General features: G+C 43.5%; 1 protein-coding gene across 4 annotated transcripts in view; it reads right to left on the bottom strand.

Annotated features, from left to right (window-relative positions):
• Window positions 1-16004, bottom strand: part of EPS8 (EGFR pathway substrate 8, signaling adaptor) — a 173353-nt gene extending 157349 nt beyond the window's left edge. For 2 of the 4 annotated variants that reach the window (XM_080659543.1, XM_080659544.1), the window contains exon 1: window positions 15243-16004. The gene's annotated coding sequence lies outside the window, so the exon portion shown is untranslated. The remainder of the gene's footprint in view (window positions 1-15242) is intronic. The other 2 variants (XM_080659546.1, XM_080659545.1) reach the window with 2 other exon arrangements.
• Window positions 16005-17334: the final 1330 nt, after the last annotated feature.

Genomic DNA, 17334 nt, shown 5'->3' with positions numbered 1-17334 from the left:
GGAGAGAGAAAGAAACATCAATGATGAGAGAGAATCATTGATTGGCAGCCTCCAGCATGGCCCCTACTGGGGATCAAGCCTGCAACCCAGGTATGTGCCCTTGACCAGAATCGAACCTGGGACCTTTCAGTCTGCAGGCCGACGCTCTATCCAGTGAGCCAAACCAGCTAGGGCTATATCATCCTTTATATATTGTTTTTCAGGTTTGGCTATCACGGGTTGTTCATTTTAAAATAGAAGATGAGCCAGGCCGGTGTGGCTCAGTGGTTGAGCTTCCACCTATGAACCAGGAGGCCAAGGTTCGAGTCCCATTCACGGAACATGCCTAGGTTGTGGGCTAGATTCCCAGTAGAGGTTGTGCAGGAGGCAACCAACCAATGTACCTCTCTCACACTTATATATCTCTCTCTCCCCCCAATCCCTGCCCTCTCTCACCCTCTCTTTCCCTCTCTCTCCCCTCTCCCTTCCACTTTCTCTGAAAAAGCCATGGAAAAAATATCCTCAGGTGAGGATTAACCAAAACTAACAATAATAACTCTAGCCAAAACCGGTTTGGCTCAGTGGATAGAGCGTCGGCCTGTGGAATGAAGGGTCCCGGGTTCGATTCCGGTCAAGGGCATGTACCTTGGTTGCGGGCACATCCCCAGTGGGGGGTGTGCAGGAGGCAGCTGATCGATGTCTCTCTCTCATCGATGTTTCTAGCTCTCTATCCCTCTCCCTTCCTCTCTGTGAAATATCAATAAAATATATTTTTAAAAAATAATAATAATAACCCTACATAATACTAGTAAAAGCCTAATATGCTAAGTGTCCAACCGCTCATTTGACCAGTTGCTATGATGGGCACTGACCATCAGGGGGCAGACGCTCCAACGGGTAGATTAGCTTGCTACTGGGGTCCAGCTGATTGGGACTGGGCAAGCGGGCCAGACATGCCCTCCCGCAGTCCCTCCCCGGCCCTGATCATGCCCTGGTGGGGTCCCTTGGCCTGGTCTGTGCCCTCTTGCAATCCAGGACCCCTTGGGGGATGTCAGAGAGCCGGTTTCGGCCCAATCCTTGCAGGCCAGGCTGAGGTACCTCACCAGTGCATGAATCCGTGCACCGGGCCTCTAGTCCTATATAATAAAAGCGTAGTATGCAAATTGTCCCCTCGACTGGGAGGTCGTCCAGGAGTCCGACCAGGGGTTGGGGCCAGAGGGGGAAGGGAGGGAGGCCCCGGCCAGTGGCAGCTGCCAGGGGAAGGGAGGGAGGCCCTGGCCAGTGCCCGGCAGCTGCTAGGGACCCTACCAGTGCATAAATTTCGTGCACCGGGCCTCTAGTAATAAATAAAATAGAAGATGAAACTTTAAGCAAATCTGTGAATTAATGACCATTAAAATCTTTATAAGGGCCAAAACCGGTTTGGCTCAGTGGATAGAGCGTCGGCCTGCGGACTGAAGGGTCCCGGGTTCGATTCCGGTCAAGGGCATGTACCTTGGTTGCGGGCATATCCCCAGTAGGGGGTGTGCAGGAGACAGCTGATCAATGTTTCTCTCTCATCGATGTTTCTAGCTCTCTATCCCTCTCCCTTCCTCTCTGTAAAATATCAATAAAATATATTTTAAAAAAAAATCTTTATAAGGTATTTTCCTCAATAATTAAAAACAGCATTTTTAACATACATTCTTCAGGCATATATATTAATTCTAAACCTTTACATGCATGAGTATCACATGAATAATGCTACAAGATTTGGCCCAATGACTAGATTTTTATCACAGAAAGAATTCCATTGCTTTTAAATTATTCAGAATCTAACAAGGCCCCACAAAAGAGTTAATAAAAGAACTAACAACAAAATTTATGTTGTCTCTAGACTAAAAAGATCCTGAGGTGTAAAAAAAAAAAACTTTTAACACTAGTTGTAGTACACAGTACTGAAAATAAACACACTATACATCAGAACTTCTGATAATGTAGGTAAACACACTAAAATAATAAGGCAAGTCAACCTTGAGATAAGGTTTCTAAATCAATATTTCTAAATTAAAGAGTAATATTTTAAAATCCCATTATGCACTTAGTCATAAAACAGTTAAGTTTTGAAAACACACTGCAAAGAGAAATTGGAGATTACAAACAAACTGAGCAAGCTATTAGGGGGCAGGGTGGGGGGTATCTACATGTAATAATGTTCCATTTTTCTTCCATTTATGAAAGTTAAATGTATCTTCCCTCTCTGTAACAAGTGTATCTTTCTTCACATTTAATACTACCTTATTGTCTCTTCATGTCTAAAATTAAAACCATCTTATTGTCTACTAAAAACCATCTTCTTTCTCAAGTCTAAAATTACTATTCAACTTCAAATGTAAAAACTGTTGTGGAATATTAAATAAACTGTATTCAATGTCTCTTCAAATGTGACAAATTTCACACACACTTTTCTTTATAGAATTGTTTTGCCACCTGTGCTTTATTTTAAACATATTATATTCTAGAGAAAAACAGAAACAATATCACAAAACATTAGAAATATAAGAATCAAGAGAAACAAGTTAGTGTTTAATGATCACAAATATTTCAATAGAAACATTCTATTGTTGCACTAAACCAATAAATACATCAGTAATGCATATGTATTTCTATAATAAGAAATAATATTCAGGAGAAACCAAGATGGCAGCATAGGTAAGCACCTAAACTGCTGCCTCGCACAACAATTTCAAAACTACAACTAAAAGACAGAACGGACACCATCCAGAACCACAGGAAAGCTGGCTGAGTGAAAATTCTACAACTAGAAGGAAAGAGAAAAGCTCACAGAGAATTGGAGGTACGGCAAAGGGGCTTTGTGCGCGCAGAGAGGAAGGGCGGCTGAGAGCCTGGCTGACTTTCTCTGGCGGAAGGGGGAAGGAAGCCCCCGACCGCACTGAACCTCAGTTCTGACTGCACTGAACCCCAGTTCCGGGCGAGCCTCTGGGGACCCACGCTCTTACGGGGGGAGTCTGGACTCACAGGCAGAGACTCGGGAGCCGGGGAAGGCAGAGGTCTGAAGGAGCACGCGTGCCAGTGTGCACAAAGGCTGCGGAGGTTGCCACAGGCTTTCCCTAGTGGAAGGGAGTCGGAGGCTCCTGACTGCACTGGGTCCCAGTTCTGACTGCACTGAACCCCAGTTCCAGGCGAGCCCCTGGGGACCCACGCTCTTGTGGGGGGAGTCTGGACTCTCGGGCGGACACTCGGGAGCTGAGGAAGGCAGAGGTCTACAAGTGCGCGCAAGGGCAAGGCTGACGGGAAGCCAAGACTGTCTGCTCTGCCCTGAGACTCCACCCCATCCAAGCCGAACACAGAGTCTATTGCAATTTGGCAAGTCTAATCCTATAAGGCTGTCTCCAGCACCGAACTTCTCCCAGCATAGACACAGCTGATCCTTACAGCCAACTGGCCTGGAGGTCAATTCCTCCCAGTGATACCAACAACAATCAAGAGTTAATTACAACAAGGCTGTACACACAGTCCACAAAGGGGTGCACCAAGAGTGTCCACCTCAGGTTAACTGGGGAGGCCGACCCACTGGGCCATATAGGAAACCTAGCACACAAATTTACCCTACCAACTCAGGGAAGCAGTGAAAATGCGGCGTCAAAGAAACAGATCACAAACGAAAGAAATGGAGGAAAACAAACGACTGGATATAGAATTCAAAACCACGGTTATAAGGCTTTTCAAGAATATCCTAGAAAAGGCCGATAAATATAACGAGACCCTCGAAGATATGAAAAAGGACCAACTAGAAATTAAACATACACTGACTGAAATAAAAAATATTATACAGAGACCCAACAGCAGACTAGAGGAACACAAGAATCAAGTCAAAGAATTGAAATGCAAAGAAGCAAAAAACACTCAACCGAAAAAGCAAAAAGCAAAAAAAAAAATCCAAAAAGTTGAAGATAGTGTAAGAAGACTCTGGGACAACTTCAAGCGTACCAACATCAGAATTATGGGGGTGCCAGAAGAAGAGAGAGAGCAAGATACTGAAAACCTATTTGAAGAAATAATGACCGAAAACTTCCCCCACCTGGTGAAAGAAATAGATTTACAAGTCCAGGAAGCGCACAGAACCCCAAACAAAAGGAATCCAAAGAGGACCACACCAAGACACATCATAATTAAAATGCCAAGGGCAAAAGACAAAGAGAGAATATTAAAAGCAGCAAGAGAAAAACAGTTAATTACCTACAAGGGAGCACCCATACGACTGTCAGCTGATTTCTCAACAGAAACTATGCAGGCCAGACGGGAGTGGCAAGAAATTTTCAATGTGATGAATAGCAAGAACCTACAACCAAGATTACTCTACCCAGCAAAGCTATCATTCAGAACTGAAGGGAAGATAAAGAGCTTCACAGATAAGAAAAAGCTGAAGGAGTTCATCACCACCAAACCAGTATTATATGAAATGCTGAAAGGTATTCTTAAAGAAGAGGAAGAAGAAAAAAGTAAAGAGAAAAATTATGAACAACAAATACATATCTATCAACAAGTGAACCTAAAAATCAAGTGAATTAAAAACCTGAGGAACAGAATAATCTGGTGAATATAATAGAATCAGGGGCATAGAAAGGGAGTGGACTGATAATTCTCAGGGGGAAAAGGGTATGGGGGGTTCAGGAAGAGACTGGACAAAAATCATACACCTATGGATGAGGACAGTGCGGGGGGAGGTAAGGGCAGAAGATGGGGAGGGAACCGGGTGGAGGGGAGCTATGGGGGGGAAAAGGAGAAACAATTTTAATAATCTGAATAAAGATTTATTTAAAAAAAATAAAAATTTAAAAAAAAAGAAATTAATATTCATACAGAGAGGTAACATTCTTATGTTGCTAATAAAATCTTCTAAATAAAATGAAATTTATATATTAACGAGAGGCCCGGTGCACAAAATTCGTGCATCAGGGGGGAGTGTCCCTCGGCCCAGCCTGCACCCTCTCCAATCTGGGACACCTCGAGGGATGTCCAACTGGTGTGATCGGGCCTAAATGGGCAGTTGGACATCCCCCTCACAATCCAGGACTGCTAGCTCCCAACAGCTTGCCTGCATGCCTGCTTGATTGCCCCTAACCGCTTCTGCCTGCCAGCCTGATCACCCCCTAACCACTCCCCTGCCAGCCTGATCGATGCCTACCTGCTCCCCTGCTGGCCCGATTGTCCCTAACTGCCCTCCCCTACAGGCCTGGTCACCCCTAACTGCCCTCCCCTGCTGGCCTGGTCGCCCCCAACTGCCCTCCCCTGCTGGCCTGGTCGCCCCCAACTGCCCTCCCCTGCAGGCCTGGTCACCCCTAACTGCCCTCCCCTACAAGCCCGGTCACCTCTAACTGCCCTCCCCTGCTGGCCTGGTCGCCCCCAACTGCCCTCCCCTGCAGGCCTGGTCGCCCCTAACTGTCCTCCCCTGCAAGCCCGGTCACCTCTAACTGCCCTCCCCTGCTGGCCTGATCACCCCCAACTGCCCTCCCTTGCAGTCCTGGTCGCCCCCAACTGTCCTCCCCTGCTGACCTGATTGCCCACAACTGCCCTCCCCTGCTAGCCATCTTGTGGCAGCCATCTCATGTCCGCATGGGGGTGGCCATCTTTGACCACATGGCGGCGGAAATCTTTGTGTTGGAGTGACAGTCAATTTGCATATTGCCTCTTTATTAGATAGGATAGCCTCCAATAAAGGACTTTAAAAATATTTCTCTCTTTTTAAGTTTAATTTTTTTCCTTCTATTGATCTTAATCTTTTTTTCTTGTCTTCTTATATTAAAAACACAATTTTTCAACTATAGAACACTGACCTCTTATTAAGCACATAATTCATTCACTAACACATTATTTTAGCACATTCATGAGTATTAAGTTTCAGGTTGTGGTCCAAAACTGTTCATGGTTCTTAGAATTATTAGTTGGTTAGAATAGGACTAGATGATGCCTTTGTGTGATGTTACATTCTAATGTTGTATGCTACTAAATATAACAATGGTTTGGACAGGACCTCTGATTTCACCCAAAACCACACAAGTCCTCTTCCTAAATAAAATCACATGAGTATCACAGGACTGAAAAAGAACACAAGACTTTATCTACTACATGAGGACTATAGTCATAATATTCAGAGACTCATGTAGTTCTTAAAACAGGTTTGGTATCTTTATTCTCTCCTACTACAATGTAGTGAATACTCTATTGTATTGTTACTTATAAAAATGAAAAATAACTGGTTATTCTGTTCTTTCTAATAACCCTGTAGACTCTGTATGTGAGAAAGTACAGAATTTTCCACACTCCCATCATGTCCCTCCCCCCATTGTGCACACATCAAACATATTCATCTTTCTGCCTGGAATGCCCTAGAGTCCCAACTCCTACTCTCATTCTGGGTCTCAAAAATTCATCCTATAAAACTCAAATGTCACCTCCTACAGTAAAGACTTTTCTGACTGCTTCAGCCACAGTGAGCCTCTCTTTTCATTAATGTGCTGGGATATACTTTTTTTTTTTTTCATTTAACCTACCCCTCAACAACTGTGTCAAAGTAGGTAGTATTATAGTTTCCACTTCTTAGATATGAAAATTAAGGCAGATAAGATCTCTCTGATTTCAAAATCCATTACTTGCTTGTTTGTTTAATATATACTCCATTTAGTTCTACACTCTACTGAAATGTCTGCTTCCCTCCATTTTCTGGGTTCCCAGATGACAGAATGAAGAAATCCTGTCTTATTCATCTTTATAGTCTCAGTGCCTGGCACAGAACAGATGCTCACCAAATGTGGAAGGAAAGAAGGAAGGCAGGAAGACAGAAAGGAAGTAAGAAGGAGAGGGAGGGAGGGAGGGATGGAGAGAGAGGGAGGGAGGGAGGGAGAGAAATGTAGTAAGTTCAACCTCCTCTGTGAGGAAAAAGTCATCCCCTTCTAACCATTCTAAACATATGTTAAAAGTGATAGCGCTAATTTCATTCAACAAACATTTTGTGAATATGTCTCATGTGTGATGTGCTATGCTTAAAGAAAACTGAGACTTAGTTCCTGCCCTTAAGAAACTTATAATTCAGTGGGGCAAAGGGAAAAACAACTACCTAATACTACCATTATTTGTTTTATTTCTCTTAATCCCCCACAATTTCCTCATTTCCTCTCTTTCAAGGAAACTTATTCTTTTTCTTTTTTTTTTTTCTTTTTTTTTTTTTTTGCTAACCTGACTCTCCATCAACAGGGATTAAATAAGGTGTGTTTGAGGATTGGAATAAAAGTAGGTCCAAAACTATTTGAAAGAGAAAAATAAAAAGGTTTTATGCCCCATTTGAGGGGTAGGTGATTAAAGGTACTTGGATATCTAGCAAGGCAGATAACTTAGAACTGTTCACCCTCTGCTTTCTAGGGATGATGCTGATGTTCTATACCTTTCATTGTTGTTGTCTTTTTATTGAATTTACTAGAGGCCTGGTGCACGGATTCATGCACATTAAAAGGAAATTAAATAGAAGGTGGCTGGTGGGGCGGGACTGAGTGAGACAGGCCGGACACGCTCTGGAGCCAACCTCCCAGGGTCCCTCCCTGGCCGGCCACACCTAGGGCGGTGCCAGGGCTCGAAAGGCGTCTGCTGAGTGAGTGGGGGTCCCTCAGCCTGGCCTGCAGGGATCAGGCCAAAACCGGCAGTCCGACATCCCCCGAGGGGTCCTAGAGTGTGAGAGGGCACTCTGCAAAGTTGCTGTCGTTTGGCAGCTCCTGCATTGAGCGTCTGCCTCCTGGTGGTCAGTGCGCGTCATACCTACTGGCCAGTGAGCCAGTTGCTTAGCCTTTTATATATATAGACTAGAGGCCTGGTGCACGAAATTCATGCATGGGGGGTGGGGGGCAGTCCCCTCAGCCCAGCCTGCACCCTCCCCAATCCAGGACCCCTCAGAGGATGTCCAACTGCCGGTTTAGGACATCCCTCTTACAATCCAGGACCACTGGCTCTTAACTGCTCACCTGCCTGCCTGCCTGATCGCCCCTAACTGCCCCCCCTGCCAGCCTGATCAACCCTAACCGCCTCTGCCTGCTGGCCTGATCGCCCCTAACAGCCCCCCCTGCTGGCCTGGTCACCCCTAACTGGCCCCCCTCCCACCAGCCTGGTCGCCCCATACAGCCTGCTGTTCGGTCGTTTGGTCATCCCTCATTAATCCCCCTGCCGGCCTGGTTGCCCCACACAGCCTGCTGTTCAGTCATTTGGTAGTCCTTCACTAATCCCCCTGCTGGCTTTGTTGCCCCACACAGCCTGCTGTTCAGTTGTTACTGTGAGGGCATCCTGACCAATTTGCATATTACCCTTTTATTATTATAGCTATAGATTGGGTGACACTAGTTAACAAAATTATACAGATTTCAGGTGCACAATTCCACAACACATCATCTGTACACTGCACTGTGTATTCACCACCCCAAGTCAAGTCTCCATCCATCACCACTTATCCCCTTTATACCCTCTTCCTTCCCCTTATACCCTCTTCCTCCCCCTCCCCCTAGCAATCATCACACTATTGTCTGTGTCCATAATTTTTTTTTCTCTCTTTTTTTTAAATCAAGGACATCCTGATACTATCCTGGCACTTTTATTTTATGAGACACAGCACAGCCAAGTAAAAAGAGCATAGGTTTTGGAGTCAGAAAGATCAGGGTTCCCATCTAGATTATAAGCCTATTTATTACCTACAATATGGAAATAAGGAGAGTTGCCTTAAAGAGCTCTTGTAAGAATTAAAAAAGATCAATATGATTTAACAGTTATAAAACTAGGTGCTAGTTTTACTGTCAGATCTCTCTAGATGCTTTTGAAGGCTGATTCTAACTGTAGTATTATAATATAAATACTTCTGGTCCCAATACCAATAACACAAAGTGTTTATTAAAAGAAAGGAAGGTACTTGAAAAAAAGCCCTTTGTTGCAAGAGTAGTGGCATAGGTAACATTAAAGACGATATTGCTAAGTATCAAGTTGCTAGATAATACATACATTATCTGTTTCTTCTCAGCATACACCCTGCAAATCTATTATTTCAGATCCTCCTTGTAAAAAGAGAAAACTTCATTATTTCCTATGGTTAGGTCTAAAAGAACTGACAGATATTATTCACATTAACAATTCCATTTTCCACAAAGAAGAATCGCTGGATTAGTATGGAAGAGGAAAATAAATTACAGTTTGTCCTCAATATTCACAGGTTCTACATACATTTATTCAACCAACAGATGATCAAAAATACTCAGGGGGGGGGGGGGGGGAGGTTAAAGTTGTTGCCGATGTGTAGTATATAGTTAGACCTAGGATGGTTGTTGCATCTATACTGAACAAGCCAGACTGAAAGAAGATATTTACAAAACACTTATCTGACAGAGTGCTTGTATCAAAAAAATGTATAAAGAATTCTTAAAACTCAACAATAAAAAAACAGACAACCCTATTAAAAAAAAGTTCTAAACAGACATCTCACAAAAAAATATATACACATGGAAAATCGAGTATGAAAAGATGCTTAACATCAAATATCATTAAGGAATGGCAAATTAAAGCAGTAATAAAAATTACTATGTACCTATTAGAATGCATAATATAAAAAAAACTGAAAATACCAAATGCTAACAAGGATGAAGAAGCAACAGGAACTCTATCAAACTGCAATAAGATATATAAATAAACCTTAAATGCATATCACTAAGTGAAAGAAGCCAGTCTGGCAAGGCTGTATAATTCCAATTATATGACATCTGGAAAGGCAAAACAATAGAGACAGTAAAAAAAAATCACTGTTTGCCAAGGATAAGGAAGTGATAGGTAAAGCACAGGAGATGTTTACTATGTTGAAATTATTCTGTATGATGCTTGGATATTGTAATGATGAAATTATGCATTTGTCAAAATCCATAGAACTTTACAGAACAAAGAGTGAACTTTAATGTTTTCAAATTAAAAAATAATAATTTAGAAGGTCAGAAGATCCCAGGATGGAATGCAGATTGTGTCAAAAGGATCAAACTGTAGTATACTAGTACATTTCTGCAGCAACCTCACTAAAGGCGACAGGAGGAGAAGGAGCCTATAAGACTAAAAGCAAAAGGAACTGCACTCTAATTGATAAAGTGTTTTTCACTCTCTGTAAAGGGAGTACAGGCTAACAATTTCAATACTGCTGTACATATATAATGGAATTGAACAATTAAGTAAATGGATGGCAAATGGTGGGAGCCAGCTTTCTTCTCACTGTTGGACTGAGTTTACATATAAGCAAGGGGAGAAGGCCAGAATGATATAGCTGGTAATAGATTAGGTAGAGTAAGAGACATCCATATGAACTCATTACTAGCTTAATATGATACACATGGTTACACAGAGAACTATGTATAGATAAGTGTATGTACATGGGTTTGTACGCACATGTTATTTCCTGCTGTGTCAAATAAGAGGGCCTAGAAGAAATGACACACCAGTAGACACAAGAACACCGAGCACCACATCTTAGTTTCTAATACCATTTCCCAAGAAAATGAACCAGATTCTTTCTGGCTGAATCTAGTACTGGGGCAGGAAATAGAAATATACAATATAAGCCTGGATCATCTTTTAATGCTAGAAAGTAAGTGATTTTTTAAAAATGATGGAGGCAACTGAAAGAGCTCCAATCGTCAAAGCTGAAACAATTTGAGCAACAAAATAAAGTAGTAATAGATTATAACCCAAGTGTAATTGTTGTATATATGTTCTATACATACATCCTATCTAATAAAAGGATAATATGCAAATTAACCATGACTCCGTCACAAAGATGGCAGTGCCCATAGCCACAAGATGGTGGTGCCCAGTCCCCTCAGCCTCGCCGGAGTCCCCCAGTCCTGGGGGGGCTGCCACTGAGAGTGGGCAGTGTGAGCGGCCTGGCAGAATGCTTGCTTCATCGCCACGGCGATGGAGGGCCTCTGGGCAGTGAGGCATGGAGCGGCCAGGGCGGGACACTTTCTTCATTGCCATGGCGATGCCCCAGCTGCGGAGGGCCTCTGGGGGAAGGGGGCCCAGCCCGCAGCCTCCGCGGCTGAGCGCAGGCCCGGAGAGGAGATGGCGGGCCCACCTCCTGTGGAAGCAGCACGGCTCCCGGTGGTGCACTGCGGTTCCCGCCGGCTCCCGTGGAAGCGGCGGGCGGCCTACTGCACGCAATATCAAGCGATGGGCTACTGTATATATATGTATATGTATAATATATATAACAGTTGGCTCCATCATATACACATATCTATACTAATAATAGAGGAATATGCAAATTGTCCAGGACGCCGTCACAGTAACGACCAAATAGCAGGCTGCGTGGGGTGACCAGGCCGGCAGGGGGTTAGTAAGGGATGACCAAACAACTGAACAGCAGGCTGCATGGGGCAACCAGGCTGGCAGGGAGGGCAGTTGGGGGTGACCAGGCCAGCGGGGGGGGCAGTTGGGGGTGACCAGGCTGGCAGGGGGGGCAGTTGGGGGTGACCAGGCCAGCAGGGGGGCAGTTGGGGGTGACCAGGCCGGGGAGGCAGTTTGGGGCAATCAGTCTGGCAGGCAGAGGCGGTTAGGGGTGATCAGGCTGGCGGGGGTGGAGGGGGCAGTTAGGGGCGGTCAGGCAGGCAGGAAGGTGAGCAGTTAGGAGCCAGCAGTCCCAGACTGTGAGAGGGATGTCCCAGATTAGAGAGGGTGCAGGCTGGGCTGAGGGGACTGCCCACCCCCCCCCACCATGCATGAATTTCATGCACCGGGCCTCTAGTATATATATATATATATATATTAAGTCCAGATGAATATAATTAATAACTGCGTATATACATAAATGGGAAAAAGAGACAAATCTAACATGCAGAAGAATTCCAAGTAATTTATATAGATACTCCACCCTTGAGGAAGAGATACATAACTCTCCACTCCTTAAGTATGGGCTGTGCACAGTGATTTCCTTATAAGAGTACCGCCTGAAAAGAAAGAAACAACTTTTCAGTGCAGAAACCTAACAAACACTATCTCGGTCATATGATCAAGATCAATATCAACAGTGATAAATCATATTGATAGTATGTACCCTTTGTATAATGTAATAAAAAGAGCACTTTAGCCCTAACCGGTTTGGCTCAGTGGATTGCGCTTTGGTGTGTGGACTCAAGGGTCCCAGATTCGATTCTGGTCAAGGGCATGTACCTTGGTAGCCAGCACATCCCCAGTAGGGGGTGTGCAAGAGGCAGCTGATTGATGTTTCTCTCTCATGGATGTTTCTAACTCTCTATCCCTCTCCCTCCCTCTCCGTAAAAAAAAAATCAATAAAATATATTAAAAAAAAAAAAAAAAAAAAGCACTTTACATCTGTGATCTTCCTCCACAAAACCAAAACCTCCGTGTGATCATCAGAGAAACATTAAGCTAATTCCAATTCGGGGTGGGGGGGGCGGGGAAGAGATTCTAAAAAGTACCTGACCAATACTCCTCACAACTATGAAGGTCATCAAAAACAAGGAAAGACTAACAAACTGTCACAGCCAAGAGGAGTTTAAGGAGACTTGACTATTAAGTGTAATAGCCTAGATGTTAGAATCCTAGAACAGAAAAAGATTAGATAAAAACTAAGGGAATCTAAATAAAGTATAAACTTTAGTTAATAATAATGTAGCAATATTGATTCATTAACTGTAATAAATACCAATGCGAGACGTTAATAAGAGGGAAATTGGGTAGAGGGATACATAAGAAATCACTAACTTTATAATTTTTTCTGTAAATATGAAACTGATCTAAAAAATAAAATATATTTTTAAAATCTCATTTAAGAGTGTAACTAGAATTGAAGATGTTGCAGTGAAATACTGAAGAACTTCACAACTTCCCTGCATATATTAAATTTAAAATGTTTACAACTATTCTGTTACAGGACTTTCTTTTTAAGAAAATATTTTTCAATCACTAACAGCTGCAAACAATTTCATGCAGAAATTCCCAGAAGGGGTGTATTATAGCTGAAGTACTTTAACGAAAATTCCACTTTTTCCCTTTACAGACCATTGCAGATGTCTGAAAGTTTGTAACCTATCAATCATTCATTTGTGTTGTTTTCTGATGATCTAAATAACTACCAAATATGCTGGAGCCATACAACTCAGAAAAGCTAACCTAAATGTTATATAAATCAAATCAGTGCTAAAATATTCATCCAACAAAACTTCAAGCATCTAAAGAGAGACTTGAGAAAAACTATCATCTTATATCTGAATACTCTATTTTCTTATATAAACCATGGTTCAAGTGAGCTAGCGCAAAATTATTAGAGATAAATGAAGAAAACAGTAGAGGGAAAAAAAAAGTAGATAAAACTAGAACTTAAAATGTATGAAATAAAAATATTGAAAGCAAAGAACAGAAAACCTATGTCATAGCATAGAAAAGAACTGCTATCCAAAAAGTATCAGCAGAGATAAAAACTTTAAAGCAAGAAAAGCTAAAAATAAAGCAAAAGGAAATGGTACTTTTATTTAGACATTAGATTCCTGATAGGGAACAAGAATAAACCATTTTGGGGGGAAAAACATCACCCTAAATACAATTTAAAGTATTCCCACACTAAAAAGCTGAAAATCACTATATAATCATATTGAATGACATTGGAAGATGGAAGAAAAAAAAGATTTCAAAGAGAATTTATCAAATATTATAAAAAGTGGTATCTCTCAGATTAGTGGAATTAAAAAGCAAGTTTCCTTTTTTTTTTCTGCTGTGAAATGAATGCCTTGTGGAATTTCAAAAAGTCTTAATCTAATTCTGCACTAAAGGCATTCTATAAAATGTCATTACATTTGTGATATAGCCTAATCTACCCTTTACATGGCAAATTTATAAAGTGTAATATTTTCCAAATTGTAAGTACAAGTGTGAACCCATGACCCAAAATTTTCCAGACCAGCAACTTAAAAACTATAGCAATATGTCCAGAAAACTACAACTCAAATTGAAAATCTATACTAGGTGAGAGAGGATGACACTGACTTTAATTTCAAAGACCACATGATCTAAATTACTAGTGCACACTTTGCAAAACCGAAGTCGCTGTAGAACGGTATCCTTTCAACGGAAATAAATTGGAAGCAATACACAACACAGTTGCTCTGTTGTTAATACATATATAAAGCAGTCTTCTGGAAATCCTTTCTCTTCTCTCCCCAGAATAACAAAGCCAAAATCAAGCTATTCACATAGCTCTAGAACCAAGTTTTATCTGAACTCTTAAGATATTAGCTATTCCTCTTATCATCTCAGGCAAGAACGGAAACCTTTCAAAGAAAAGCCATAATGCACGTCATTGAAATATATTTTATAAAGGAGGATTCCGATCCCTAATGCTCTACCGCTCTCAACATCTATGCATTTCAAATCCTAATACCGCAGCGTCCTGCCCCTAGAGATTCCAGCAGTACTATGGGAAAAGAAGAATTTGGGAAACAATGCGAAGGAAGAGGACAATTGGTGCAAAGATTCTGCATACAGGTAGTCCTGGAAAGACAGTGAGCATATGAGGAGCCAGCAGGGTCTGCAGAGGTGGGGAAATCCATTCCCAAGGCATTAATTGACAGGCACCAGAAAGGCCATCTTCCCAAAAGTAAAATGATGAGTAAAGCGGAGCAAGCTTAAAAAAAAAAAAAAAAAAAAAAGGAAAGCCAACAGGAATTAGAAGTGACAACTCCTCGAATATAATGAGCTATATTCATTTGAGGAAACAGGCGCTGGCGAGACCTTGTCCCAGAATGTCAATCTGAGAAGACCCCCTCCCCGTTTGGAGGTGGGGAGAGTAGCTCTGCAAACCCCAAGTCTAAGATGAACCCAGAGAACAGTCGTTCTGTAGTCGCCCCGCCGCCCAGATAAGCGCAGGTGGATCTGCGGAAGCTCAGGTTACCAGGAAATATTGCAGGGACACAGTGAATCTTCCCCGCTCACCTCCCCGGAGCCCGGGTGCGGCGGGCGGCGCGGGGCAGGCGGCCGGGGTGGACACTGGCTCCCGGGCGCACCAGGACCGACGCGCGGGCGCGCACACCTGGCTCCCGACACCAGTTGAAAGCAATGAAAGTGAATGAAGGCGGACGCGGCGCCTGGCACCGCTCCCTCCAAGCACACAAAGGCGGGTTTTTAAAACCCAGGGAGAGTTCCCACCGTCGGACCCCGGCGGGCGCCTCTCGCCAAGGGGTTCTTACCTCGAATCCGCCTTCGGGGCCGCGGCTTTCCCCGGAGGCGCCTCCAGCCCAGACGAGGCAGGAGGTGGCCAAGAGGAAGCCTCCGACCTGGACGGCGCCCTCCCAGTCCTCCGCGAGCCGCCCAGCCGCTCTCTGCGCCCAGTTGCAGAGAAGCGATCTCCCGGACGAGCACCGCGCGGACCTCGCGCTCGCCGACACCGCCTCACCAGCCGCTGCCAGCGAAGTCTGGATCTGCCCGCCCGCTCACCACTCGCCGCCTAGCCAGCCGTGCGCCGCGCATGCCCAGTATCCTCATGGGGAGCGCGCGCACGCGCGCGGCCCGGAGCGAAATCCGCTTTCCACGTCTTGCCTGCAGCCGAGCCTAGGAGTATCTGGTCGACCCGCAGCGCTAAAGGCAAATAGGCGGGTGGGACCCAGTGGGCGGGAGAGGAACCTCAGGGAAGTTATCAAGGCTACGATCGAAGCCGGACCAAGATTGCCGGCCACAGACAGGTTTGCAGAAGTGACCTAGCTGGACTGACTAGCAGCTGAGAGACTCGGTAGAGGTTCGCCCCCGGCCAGGTTCTGGTTCACAACTCTAGTAGTCCACGACCTGCCAGCCTTCCTCTTCCTTCTGGAGCCCTCCAACCTATTTCCCCCCTTGTGTCGCTTTCCTGTTTTTTGTCTCCTCAACTTTTGCTGTAAACTGATGGCTTCTAAGGGCCTCCATTCGGTCCCTGGGACTTTCTACACTGCCTGCCCTTAGTTCCAGCCAGCAAGTCCAGACCCGCTTTTCACGCCTGACCTGGATCACATTTTTCGCTTCCCTCTTGCCAAGAGTTTGATGTGGTGTGCAGTGGAGGCTTCTTTCAGTTAGTGCCTCCAGTTAACATAATGGATCCTGTAACCTCCGCCTGCTCTGCGAGTAGCAAGTGGAGACACTAAATGAGAAGACCCTCGCCTGTGAACATTGTATTTTCTTACTCTCAGACCTCATTTGTCATAGCTACGCCCACAACCTGTTCTGACTTCTTTCAAGCAGACTTCCAGAAGTCAACCAAAGATTATCAACTTATGAAAATAGATTGCACCGCATTGCTTTGTGCAGCAAAGAAAAAAGCAGTCAGGGGAAAGATTTCAGACCAAGGTGGAAATTAAAGGCATTGTGCTAAAAGTTGGAATAGATCTTAAATTGAGTCCCCTGTCTTAAGTAGGAATCCTCTCTCCAATATTCCCACCACACCACCATACACTTGAATGTTTCCAGTGTTAGAAATCTCTATTATCCATTTATGTATAATCATGATTATTTATTAAATGCTAACCTATGCCAGGAACTAAGCACATTTATATATTATGTCTAATCCTTAAAATGAGATAGGCCTTATTATACCTATTTAGCACATTAGGAAAATGAAGTGCAAAAGTCATTTCTTTTGCCAAAGCCAATGCTGATGCCAGAATTAAAATCCAGGTCTGCTTAACTCTAAAGCCTATGTCATATGATTTGTGATCATCAAATCAACTTCCCTCACCTTACACAACTGGTACTGGTTCTGCCCTAGGAACTGCACAAAATTAATATTCTTTACAGACATTGCAAACCTTGAACTATTGGAAGCAAACTATTAAGTAACTACTAGAAGATCTTCTAATACTTTCCTCTTCTTCAAAATCTCTGGTACTTAACACTATTCCTCAAATGGCCTGGTGAGCCCTCAAAACTGCACTCTTTTTCATCTTTTAAATGTACCTTGACTTTTCATTTTCCTTCTAAAATCATGCACTCAGAAAAAAACACAATATTCAAACACAGTGTGCCAAGAACTGAGTCATAGATTGATCATAGTCCCTGCACGTAAGGCACCCCAAGCCTATATTAGGTTTTTCTTTTAACAAACATATTACCTAGAGTAAAAAAATCCAAGCCTATTATACACAGACTACAATTAAACCTTACATAGTCTATCTATGTAAAAGGTTAATATGCTAAGTGTCTGTCCAGGTAATGACGTCACATAGCAATGCCTGGTTTCCTCTCCCTAGCAACTAGCCTCCTTACAGTTTCTTCAGCCCAGGAACATGACTTGCTTTATAGCCAGGTGGAAACATT

Source organism: Plecotus auritus (assembly GCF_963455305.1).
Source record: "Plecotus auritus genome assembly, chromosome: 3".
NCBI classification, from domain to species: domain Eukaryota; kingdom Metazoa; phylum Chordata; class Mammalia; order Chiroptera; family Vespertilionidae; genus Plecotus; species Plecotus auritus.
This window is presented reverse-complemented; position numbering and strand designations above follow the sequence as displayed.